This window comes from Sinohyriopsis cumingii, chromosome 6 (genome assembly GCF_028554795.1).
Source record: "Sinohyriopsis cumingii isolate HCF-2022 chromosome 6, ASM2855479v2, whole genome shotgun sequence".
Lineage (NCBI taxonomy): Eukaryota > Metazoa > Mollusca > Bivalvia > Unionida > Unionidae > Sinohyriopsis > Sinohyriopsis cumingii.
In genome coordinates, this window is record NC_142966.1 from 132,976,053 (window position 1) to 132,987,824 (window position 11,772).

Genomic DNA, 11,772 nt, shown 5'->3' on the forward strand with positions numbered 1-11,772 from the left:
ACCTCCAAAATATGATGGTGGTACCTTTAAATTTTCACGAGGGACTCATTCTGTTAAAATCCTTGCGCTTTCATCTTGACACTTCTCGATCTCTACGGGAAACAAGATTCGTCAACTTTTAAGCACTGAAGATGTGTACGAAGATGTGTGTGTACCTTGTGACTTACACCCTCACTGGACAGATGTACGTTACAGGAAACGTCTTGGTTTCGAGGCTTGGACAAAAGTAGTGGCACACTAATCCAAGATTTGTGATCATCAAGTCAAACGTCCAATGAAAAAAGTAACTTTTAAACCTGTGTTAACTGCTGCTGTTCCAGAAGAAAAACCCGGCACCGAGGAAAACTACTCCATTCAGGGGAGGACTGTCATTGACATCCCCGAAAGACGATTCCGGGAGGACCCTTGTGTGACTGTACGAAGGGATGTAGAGACTCTAAGAACATTACACGGTCCCTAGGACACCAGACCTTCGTCACAAGCAATGTTGTACAGTGATTTGTTTATATTCCACTTTGAGCGTTTTGATGTTTATTTTATCTATGTACCTAACCATTTGACTTTTATGTATTTTTGACTTTCGTGTTCCAATTTAAAAATATTTTGGAAATAAACTTGTCCTGAAAAAAGTATAAAAACTCTTGTCTTGTCTGTCTTCGTGTCAAAAGTGACATTCCCTGCACTATGGCTACCTCTGCTGTCTCTGCTCTCTCTTCCCCCACTTTCAAAGTCATCGACGAAAATTAGATCGTGCCAGTTGGAAGACCTTGTATCTTCACCAACCCTTTAACATGATAATTGCTTCTGGTCTAAGCGGTTCAGGCAAAACCAAATTTGTCAAACGTTTGATCCAACATAAACATTATTTTAATCGATCGTCCATGTCAACGGATCGTGTGGTGTTACAAAGAGTGGCAATCAGCCTACAGTCTAGTACCAGAAAGTCAGGGCGATTCCATCGTGTTTGTGGAAGGCATTCCTGGTGAAGACGACGGGATCGTGTTTGACCCCAGTCAAACTCATCTGGTCATCTTCGACGACATGTTTGGAGAAGACGAAGAAGAAATTCAACTGTAGTTTACGCAAAAAGGGCATCATCGTAATGCCAGTGTCATTTACATCACTCAAAACTTGTTTCAACAAAGTAAAGCCCATCGCACCATCAGTCTCAATGCTCATTACGTGGTCTTGTTTAAAAGCCCTCGAGATAAATCGCAAGCGCAAGTCTTAGCCAAACAGTTAGGAACGCATTGGCTCACTCAGGCGTAAGACGATGCCACTCAAACTCCACACGCCTATTTACTCGTCGATTTGAAACCCACTACCCTTGATGATTTGCGATTTCCTACCCATTTGTTTCACAACTGGTGCCAAGACGGAGGACCTGGCCTGTACACGTCTCCGTCCTCGACTTAACTCTAAAAAATCTATAAAATCCTCAAACACTTTTCGTCTGTCTCACACAGTTTCAACATGACGTCCCTTCAGTCGCATCTTCCCGTGAAATTGATTCGTGCCTTGTCTGGCATCAGTCACGATAAAAATCCACAAATACGTGCTCGTGTCTTAGACGCCAGTCTCAAAGAAGTCTTACGATGGTTCACGGTTACTGCAAGGGATCATTCAGATTCCTCATCAAACCAAACCCTTTTTTGATCGAAACAAAGTCGCTTTGACACAACTGGCCGATCCCCGCATCGACACTCAAACCAAAAAACAAATCATTTTGAAACTTGGAGGGAGCGGTACACTAGGAGGTGTCATCATTCGCTCTCTCTTAAGATGGGATCCTAATGCTCCCAAAGTTCTCCCCAAGAAAAAAGCCAAACGAAGCTCCAAGAAGAAAAAGAGCCAAAAATTTATTTCAGCAAAGTAAAGCCTATCGCACCATCAGTCTCAATGCTCATTACATGATCTTGTTTAAAATCCCTTGAGATAAATATCAAATGCAAGTGTTAGCCTAACAGTTAGGAACGCCTTTGCTCACTCATGCGTACGACGATGCCACTCAAACCCCACATGCCTATTTACTCGTGTTTTAAAACCCACCCACTCACCCCGATTATTTGTGATTTCGTACCCATTTTTTTCACCACTGGTGCCAAGGCGGAAGGCCTGTCGTGTACACATCCCCGTCAACTTAACAAACAAATCTATAAAAATCTCGGCCACTTTTGGTCTGTCTCACACGACGTCAACTTGACGTCGCTTCAGTCTCATCTTCCCGTCAAACTGATTCGTGCCTTGTACGGCATCAATCACGAAAAAATCTACAAATACGTGTTCGTGTCTTAGAAGCCAGTCTCAGAAAAGTATTACAATGATGTATGGTGACAGCACATCAATTACTTCAAGGCATTAATCACATCCCACTTCAAGCCAAACGCTTTTTTGAGAGAAACATAGTAGCCTTGAGGGAACTGGCCGATCCCCGGATCGACACTCAAACCAAAAAGCAAATCATTTTGAAATCTGGAGGTAGCGGTTCTCTAGGAGGTGTCATCATTCGCTCCCTCTTAAAATAGGATCCCAATGACCCAAAGTCATCCCAAGAAAACGCCACTCCCCGCCCCCCAACGTACCCAGAAGAAAAAAGGGCAGTGGTGTCAAGACCAATGTCACAACCCAGGAAAAGGAAAAGTCCCCAGAAAAAGAAAAAGAAATTTCCCCAGAAAAGACCCCAGAAAACAGCTTCTACTCGCAAGAGATGCACTTTGTCCGGGACGCAACCTTACATCTCAAGCCACGTCCTGCAGCAACGGTGACTTCGTCTTTAGTAGCCTCAGGTTCATCCATTTCTTCGTTGCTGGTGATCCCAGCCAAACCCGATTTGACGCGTATCTTTCCTAATTTGATGAAAAAATGGAAACCCGTGTCTCCAGGAAATTCTCCTGCAGCCGTGACACCTTCTACCTCTTTTGCTGCTGAGACAGCTGCTCACAAAGTACCTGCCCCAACAATCAAAGTCCAAGAGAGATCGGGCATGTTACAGAGTTTACTAGATTTATCCAAGCACGAACTGTCCCGATTTAGTCTGTTGCGAGCCCCTAAACTTCGAGTGATGCCTGCTGTGAAAATGATACGACGAACCGACAATCAGTGGCGACGCATTCCACTATAAAAATGACCTGGGGTAAAAGATGGGTATCAGTGTTGTTGTGCTCCAGAATACATAAAGATGTCCCCTACAAGAAGTGCACAGCATCACCATCACCATCGTCTTTCTCCTGTCCAAAAAGGAATAGGAAAAAGAAAATAACAGTCTCGTCGTTTGATCCGACATCTTGAAAAACGCTTAGCTAAACGACGTCACCCCCAGAAAAGACACAGTTGTCCAAAGAAAATGAGAGGCAACGAAAGGGGAGGATTGTTTGGCGATATAATCAAATGGTTTCTCAAAACAACTGGTTACAAACCCTTCGACCTACTCCAAAAAATACCCCCCAACAAAAAGGATTAAAGGTCATGTGCCAAGTCATCGACATCTATGTATTTTGTGTGTGCTCCTGAATAAACAAAGATGTCTCCTTAAAGAAGTTCACACCACTACCATTGTTGTTTTCCTGTCCAAAAAGGAAAAGGAAAACGAAAAGGACAGTATCGTCGTTTGACCCGGCATCCACAGAAACGCTTAGCCAAGCATAGACGTCTACCCCAAAAAAGACACAGTCATCCAAATAAAAGTAGGAGCAACCAAAGGGGAGGATTGTTTGGCGATACAGAAAAAAGGCGTCACAATTTTGACAATGCGATAGTCAGAGTTCGTCAAAACGACTGTTTACAAACCCTTCGGCCTACTCCAAACAATAACATAAAAAGGTGCGTGCCAAGACATCGACGTCAATGTATTTTTTGTGTGTGCCTCGAAACAAACAAAGGGGTCACCCCCGAGAAGTCATCCCTCTTCTAAAATCAAAGGAATGAAAAGGAAAGGACTGCTTCCTTGTTTAGCCAAATATTGGGACGTGTTGTCCGTTCTGTCCAAAGCCCCACCACTAATGCAAAAACAACTGATTAAAATCGCCTTCAAAGACGTCATCAACACCGTGTACCGAAATGTCTTCAAAGGCACGATAAATTTGTCTTCACATGAGAAAGAATGCTTAGCCAAGCATCGACACGTTCTTCTCCAAATGGTCCAAAAGAAAATACCCATCCGTCAAAAGAAAAAGATGTTGGTACAACGAGGAGAATTTGTGCACCTGTTGTTAGGACACATACTCAAAGCCACATTAGCACCAATTATTACAGGACTCATAGGAGGTGCTATTTCACAAAGGACAGGTAAAAGATAAAAAAGATCAAAAAGATAAAAGGGTCCTATAGGGCTAAGAGATCTCAGACGTGAATTTTGGAATCTGATTTAAGGACGAAAACTGACTTTAGTGCCTTACAAACGATGGACGGGGTTCCATCGTTTACAAGAACAACTTACCCCACACTTACCTGCCAATCCTCATTTGGCCGAGATGTCCCAGTTACAACACGAATTGCAATCGTTGATGGATCGCAGCGATTTGTCAGAAACGGAAAAATCGCAACGGTACGGTCAAGTGTTGCAACGACTTCAACTCTTTCGCCAGAAAGCTTTAGACGAAACAGCTCCACCGACTCTGGAAGACTTTAAAGCCCTGATGAAAAGTTCATCAATACCACTTCTAGGGACCAAGACAGATGCAGCCCCACGGATGCTTGAGGAAGAAGAAGCGCCAGCAGTCTTTCAAAAACCGCCAGAAGTTCCCATCCCTAGTAAGATTGCAACGTCCTTATTGTCCCCTTCTCCCACACCCAAACGAGAAGTAGTCAAAGGTTGGGTTAAAAAGATGATGTCCACTCCTCCTTCAACAGAAATGAAAGAGAAAGAAGGAAAACCAGAAGTGAAAAAAGAAAGCAAGAACAAAGCCATCGAATTACCACCACTACCACCACCACCACTACCTTCGACATCTCGTCCCGTGGCACGTCGAGCACGTAAAGCCGTTTCCAAACCACCCCCTCGTCCCATCCAAAGTAGCATCATTGAAGAGTGGGCGACTTATTTAAAAAAGGCCTGATAGAGAAATTGTATCGTGCTGCCAAAACACGAATGAAAAGTGTCCGTTTACCTCAAGTGCAACGATGGTTACAAGAACAATCCACGTACACATTACACAAAACCATTCGACGAAAATTTTCCAGAAGTCGCATCCAAGTGGATGGTATCGATCATCAATGGCAAGCTGATTTAGCCGATATCTCTCATTTGGCCATCTACAATCGTGGCCACAAATATTTGTTTTGTGTCATCGACGTCTTTTTCACATTTGCCTGGGTTGTGTCATTGACTTCCAAATCGAGTACTGAATTAGTGCGGGCCCTTACACTGGTTTTGAAACAATATGGTCGTCATCCTTTTCGACTGCAAACCGACAAAGGCAATGAATTTCTGAACCAAACTTTCCCAAAAGAATTAATGAAACGAGACATTCATTTTTACACCACCGAGAAACCCGAAACCAAAGCCAGTATCGTGGAACGTTTTCAACGCACATTGTAAAAACGCATGTCGAAATATTTTACGCATCAACACACTCTCAGTTACAACGACGTCTTACCGCACCTGGCCCAAGCGTACTACCAATCTTACCATCGGAGAATCGGATGTGGTCCCCAAGGAGTGACTCCCGACAACGAAGTGACAGTCTTTGAGCACCTGCTTGGTACGTCCCCGACTTTGGCTGTCCCCCAGGAAAGGTGGAGTGTTGGCAGCAGGAGATTGGAAACCCAAACGCACTTTCAACAAAGGTTAATTACCCAACTGGACCAACAAATTGTTTCGTGTCACTGGACGAGTACATGGTCGTCATCCTGCCGTCTATAAATTGGAAGACATGAACGGGAAAGTTTAAAAGGAACGTTTTTCTTGCCCGAGTTACAACGTGTGACCAAAAAAGAACACGAAGTGTACGGCATCTACAGCATTCTCGAACGAAGAACGGTAAAGTGGGAAAACAACGTGTCAAGGAAGTCAAAGTACGTTCGAAAGGAGTTTTTTCATGACCTTCAACACAGCCTCAACCTTCCCAGTGACCATTCCTTCACCCAGTTCTTCTGTGCAAGATCTACAAAAGCAACCCTTGTGGATGTGGTGTGAAGAACGTGTGGCTAAAACGCAAATCGCCTTTTTCTGCCAAATCTTTGTGGTGTATTGTTTCATCGGTGCTGCCATTGCCAATTAGAGTTTGCTACAAGGTGACAAACAATTGTGGACCATTTTATTGAGCAGTTGCATCGGTTACCTTCTCCCCAATCCTTCCCTGAAATACTCTAACGGTGGCAACAGGAGTCTTGCGTCCAACGTCCGTCACCCACCCAACAGTCAGCACCAAAACAATCACAACAACCCTCTTTTAGACACTCATCTGACCTCCATTGACCCCTCGAACAGCAGAATTCTGGAATTATCAACAGCCAATTTTACTTAACGTTACCCAGTAGCAGTTCCATGGATCTGTTTCTCCACAATACGTTGTTCTGTTTCACTTACAAATTACCTCGGGCCCTCCAATTAGATCACGAAACCCACTTGGAAGTTTCTTTGGTCGAAATGATTCACCCTACACAATTTTTTTAAAAAATCACTGAAAATCAAAACACTTTTGAGGTTGAATTTTGAACGACCAAAAGCAACAATACTTGATTGAAAGCAAAGCTGTAGATGCCTCTATGAAACTACAAACGTCCCCCGATACTCCACGGTGCATCTATCTGTTGAAAATTTCAGCAGGCTATTATTTTAGCAGTCAACATCTGGTGGACACGATTAGTGCCAAATTCAATGCAATGTTTGGAAAAGCCTTGGACAAAACCAAATATGTGTCACCCTCTAGTACCATAAAGTGGCTCTTCACCTACTGATGAATTTTTTTCTTTTATGGCAAAACGTTGTCCATTACATTTTGTCCTGAATTGTTTGCCATTTTGGGTGGAGACCTCAAGATGATCAGGGGTCCACTAATGCCACCCATTGCCAACAACTTGACCTTTGTGAAGTTTTTTCGATTCCATGTAGAACTGAACCAAGGACTCAATTTGATATGTGTGTACTCTGATGTGGTGGAGTAGAACGTGGTGAAGCACACCTCATTACATTTACTGACAGTCATGCATTTGAAAGCGGATTCTGCCACAACGAATGACGAGGAAGGTAGAAACACCTATCAGTTCACCGCGAATTTGTACATCCTCACTATTTATTCGTCAGTATGTCGTAGTTTGACACTGTCACCATTACTATAAAAGGAGATCTGGACAAAATATTCCATTCACCAAAGGAAAATTCACGGTGAAACTCCATTTTCGAAATAGATTCTCTAACGACTTGTAAGTCATGTATCCTGCGTACCGAAGAGTCGATCGACAGCGAGGACATGGTTTAGGAGATATGCTTAAATCGGCCTTCCGTTCGGTGGCCCACGTTTTAAAACGGATGGTGACACGAGGATTGCACGTCTTGAAAGATGCCGCTTTGACAAACGGCAAAAACATTCTCCAAAAGGTCATCATTGACAAACAAAACACCAAAGAAGCCTTGTTGAGCGCAGGCAAAAATGTCTTGCTTCAAACGGGCAAAGACATTTTGTTCGACCAAAAACTCCTATAAATGCCGTGCACGCTGTCGAGTCAGGCATTCCTGCTTCCCTGATGCCACTGTAAGGACAAGGTAGAAAAAGAGACAACGAAGACACCCCTCCAGAGGACTTTACACACCCAGAGCTAGAAAGACCAAGAAAAGATGAACCGTCCGAAACTTATACGTTTTTGATTATTAAATCACAGAGAGAAACAAATGATTCTCCGAGAATGTTCGAAGTCGGAACTGGATATGTTTGCCTTGCCACCCATTATGATGACGATGCAAGAATCCCAATATGTAGCATTTCATTCCATCTCCTCTTTGACAACCTCAGCCCCATCTTATTTGAAATCAAAGGACAGCCCGAAGATTGCGTCGATCTGAAGAGCTTTTACTTGTACCTGAAAATCAAAATTTTCGATCCGACTGGAAATACTGTAGACGGCAATGAGGAAGTAACTCCCGTCAACAATTGCATGCATTCCTTGTTCAACGAAGTGGATTTGTACTTGAATAAAAAAAACTGGTCAGTAGCAGTGTACCTCGAAAATCTCTTGACGTACGGAAAAGTATCCAAGAACACCCATCTGGACGCTTTGCGTGGTATGGAAACCTGACACGGTAGGCAAATTCAAAGACACCGATTTGAGTACAGATTAAGAACCAAACCACAATGTGGGATTCAATGACCAACGAAACAAAACCATGGATAGTCAGAGTGTATAACTGATGGATTGTTTGCATTTGGCCATGTGATTACAAGAGAAGTATTTGCTGAACGGAGTGGATATCTGCTTGAGACTGAATCGCAGCAGCACCGCTTTCCATTTGATAGCTGATACTGCAAAATATAAAACTGTCATCGACGAAGCCAGACTCTAGGTGCGACGCGTTGAAGTGGTACCTAAAGTGGGAAAAGATATCAGTCACCCTTTGAGCAGAACGACCGCCAAGTATCCGATGTGACGAGTGGAAGTTAAAACTTTCACCATTGCCGCTGGGCTCCGATCCAAGATCGAAGATCATCTGTTCCAAGAAGTTACCCAAAAGTTTAATCATTTGCATCGTTAACAATGCAGCCCTCAACGGAGCCGACAATCAAATTCGTTTCCAGTTTGAGCATTACAACGTGTCCACTATTGAAGTCAGTCACGATGGCAAGACCTTCTGTACCAGACCCTTCGAACGTGAGTTTGACAAGAAGAATTACTTGCGGTCATACTTGTCTCTGTACGAAGCAACCGGACAGCTAGGGACCAAAATTAGTCACGGCATTTCGTACAATGATTATGCAGGAGGTTACGCTTTCTGGTATTTTGAATTTACTGCAAACCAAAGCAGCAAAGAGGGACATTTCCACCCTATAAAATCTGGTCAACTGCGTGTGGAACTTCAGTTTGCAGAAGCTCTACATGAGACAGTGAACGTCATCATGTATGCCGAATTCGACAATACGATAGAAATCAACAGTTTTAGAGAAGTCGTTCTTTACTATTAGAAGCTATGGAAGACTCTTATCCCTCTTTGAATGATGGAGACTCTTTGGAAATGGAATGGGATGATATCGTGGAAGTCGTGGAGGACGAAGAGGACATAGTGTTGAGGTCAGGATGGACAGAATAAGAACATCATTTAGCCTCCTCTTTTGCCAAACACCTGGCATAAAACATTACGGAATTGACCAAGGAATATTGTTATGGATGTCAAAACGATCATCCCAGTCAAATTCAACACGATAAATGACTGATGATCAGCCAAGAAGAAAAATTGGACGAATATCTGGAGGACGTTTGGGGTCTCATCTCGGAAGACGCAGTGTTGCATCAGTAGTATAAAGACTTGTGTGATCATTCCTCTCCTCCATTGATTGCTCTAGAGATCCATCACATCGAAGCTCTCTTGGCCCAGAGCGCAGAGACGAAGCGAAGAAACGGTTACTTGTCGGAGATTTTTTCAAGCAAAATGTCAGGATTAAATTGATGACTTATCATTATCTTTGAAAAACAAGAAAAAACAAAACAAAAAATGGATACCTGGAAATTGTATTACCTTTTCAACAACAGTTTGTACACTGCTTCTTGGATTCCTGTTGTCTGTGCTAAAGATGAACTGCCTCATCGTAGACCTAAAGACCATCAAGCTTATGTCATCAACACGGACGACAGTCATCTCCCAGGAACCCACTGGGTAGCCGTCTACTTCCCTTAAGATGGTTCTGTAGAGTATGTTGATTCGTATGAACTGCCGCCTTTGGAAAACAATATCATCGACTTTACGAAAAGAAATGCCCAGACGACACGATTCAATAAGCTGAAATTACAAGGTACATATTCCATGGTGTGTGGACAATACTGTGTGCATTTTCTTCATCTATGTAGTTTTGGATATCCCTTAGAACATTTAGTGACTTATGTTGATCGGAACTTTTCTAGAAACGATGAAAAAGTAGACCGATGGTTTTGTGATCATTATGGATATATCTTGTCTTTAGCTAGGAAACGCAGTGTACATCAATGACCCAATAACTTCCATCCGTGGAAGTCTAACATGATTTCACAACATTGTCAAAAATAGTTTGTTCATTTGTTTGAAATAATATGTTGGTTAATTGTTATTTGAATAAAAATGTTCTGTTTTGGAAAAAAGTATTGGTGGTTTGTTTTTTAAAAAACACAGTGAATATATAGCTCTTTGACTTCTCTCTATCCCTCGCCATAAAATAAGCTCTATAGCGTTCCCACCCAAAACATCGTAGGCATGTTTTCTATCGCGTCCGCGCTTGAGCCATATAAAACGGATCAGTCTCCAGTCTGACCATCCATTGTTGTCTCACCCACCTATGAAAATATGTTCAAGACTAGCCAAGCTGTACGAAGCCTACGTGAATTTACATCACGTCAGGCAAAACCTGATACCCAGGCGTAATGAGATGCAGAATGTCAGGATGCTGAAAGTAACCGAAGACCTGATAGAAGAGGTCTTCATACACGAAATCAAGAAGGAGCAAGAAGAGCAGACGGAGAAATACAGACTTCAGAAGCAGTAGAGAGAATAGCAGCAGCAGCAGCACCAATAGCAGGAGGCAAACAGAGGTTTTTTGGATGGCCGTGTGGATACGAAATAGTTCTCATTTTCTTTCCGCAGAAGCAGACTCTATCCTGTGAGAAATCCTTCAGCCAGACGATCTTTTAGATGATAAAGATTACCTCAATCCCGTCAATAAAACAGCCCTTTTTAGGTCCACCCCAACAATCTAGAAAAGAGATGCCAAAATATTTGTCTGTCTTTGTGTCCGTTTGTCTATAAGTTAACAAATAGAAGTGTGTATATAAGCACTTAATTCCCTAACGTGTAAGATACTGTGTGTTTTTTATATGTATGAGTGATAAAAAGGTATGTTTGTAAGCAAACAAATGTGTACATGAGTGTTTCGTTAAGTATTCCATGTTGTGGATTATATGGGTATTGTGAGTTTTGGTGTAAAGGGATGTTTTCCTTCACGTCCGAGCTTCAGACATATAAAGCATAGCGGTCGTAAGTCTGGCTCCCCAACGTTGACCAGTCAACAATGACAAAATGAGTAGAATCAGCAAATTAGTGGAACTTCAGATGCATACTTGACGAACTGGCCATGGAGGCCATTGCAGAAAGTGCCAGGATAGAGGAGGAGGAAGAGGAAAAAAGAAGACGAAGAAAGAAGGAAAGAATCCTGCCTCACCTCATGCTAAGTTCTTTGTCTGAGGTGAAGCCTGAGGTGAGAATACTTCACAGCCACTAGCAGCACCACCAGGGCAACGTCAACGACATACACAACCTCTACTACCAGTACCAGTACCAAGAGCCGCTTTTCCCCAGACAGAAAACTGGGAGAAGGAGATAGAAAGACGGCGAGAGCCACAGGGACCTCGTCATCATCCCCGGGTGTGGAATAGAAGAAGACAGAGGGAAGTCTTCACTATCCCGCAAAGTGAAGACTGAAAGGATGGATTCACTCAACCCGCCTCTGCGCTCCCAACCATGCGCATAAATTGGGAGCAGGACTGGAGCCGCGATGAAGAATATAAAGCATAGCGTTCGTCATTCGCGCTATTCAACACTGAATAAACAATGGCGACAAACCATTTGAATAAGATCATGAGATTGCAAGAGGCTGTGGA